This window comes from Cavia porcellus, unplaced genomic scaffold, assembly GCF_034190915.1.
Source record: "Cavia porcellus strain 051 isolate PalLab524CR breed Dunkin Hartley unplaced genomic scaffold, mCavPor4.1 scaffold_16, whole genome shotgun sequence".
Lineage (NCBI taxonomy): Eukaryota > Metazoa > Chordata > Mammalia > Rodentia > Caviidae > Cavia > Cavia porcellus.
In genome coordinates this window covers 35,368,666-35,369,680 of record NW_026947499.1, presented here as the reverse complement: position 1 = coordinate 35,369,680, position 1,015 = coordinate 35,368,666, and the positions used below count along the sequence as shown (strand labels likewise).

Below are 1,015 nucleotides of genomic sequence, written 5' to 3'. Positions count from 1 at the left end.
AAACTTATTGGAGTGTTGGGCGTGGTAGCACACACCTGTAATCTCAGAACTCAGGAAGGTGAGGCAGGAGGACTGTTGCAAGTTCGAGGCCAGCTTGGGATATGAGAGCTCAAGGCCAGCCTGAACAGCATAGCGAGACCTTGTCTCAAAAAGAACAAAACAACTTATTTTATAAAAGCAATAGGGAGTCATTTTTCAAGATGCTTAAGGCAGAATGCTTAAGGTTCATGCTTGCTGCTTTGCCTGGACTTTTGCTTCCTTTGAACCTCATGGTGCCTAAAAAGGCATACGCTACAATATTTGACATCAGAGTTCTGACAATATTGGCTTTCACTGAAAACCTGATGTGGCAGAGGATACCGGCCCTGTAGCTGATCACTGTTTTCAGGTCTGGTTTTCTCACATTCATTTCTTAATCTCTTGATTGGCTGCAATATCTTTTTCTCCAAATTTTATCTTGTTGGCTTCTAAGAAACAAGCACATTCTTGCTGTTTCTTCTTAATCGATGTAACACCAGAAGAAGATGCAATATATAGGTGGATCACCATCCTGGGAACAGTAGCTTGCAGTTGTTGGGTTGCTGAAAATGCCTGCAGAGAAGCTGCAGCAAGCTGGAAAGGAGCTTTAAAATTTTTTTTTTAGAGACAGGGTCTCCCTAGTAGTTAGGCTGGCCTTGAGTTCGCTATGTAGTCAAGGCTGATCTTGAACTCACAATAATCCTTCTGCCTTAGCCTCCCAAGTGCTGGGATTTCAGGCATGTGTCTTTTCTCATTTAAAAATTTTTTCCCTGCTTTTAGCCTTTACTTTTTATTTGTTATTATTATTATTGGTACTGGGAATCAAACTCATGACCTCACACTTGCCAGGCAAGCACTGTGTCTCTGAACTATATCCTGGCCCTTTTAAAATCTTTCTTTCCAAATAAGGTACCTTTTTTCCCTCTTCAATTTTATTTTACTTTTTGCAGTGCTGGGCCTCAAATCCAGGGCCTCATGAAAGCTAGGCAAGCACTTT

General features: G+C 41.5%; 1 pseudogene; it reads right to left on the bottom strand.

Moving 5' to 3' along the window:
- Positions 1-225: 225 nt before the first annotated feature.
- On the bottom strand, positions 226-549 carry LOC100717782 (adapter SH3BGRL-like; annotated as a pseudogene).
- Between the last annotated feature and the right edge of the window lie 466 nt (positions 550-1,015).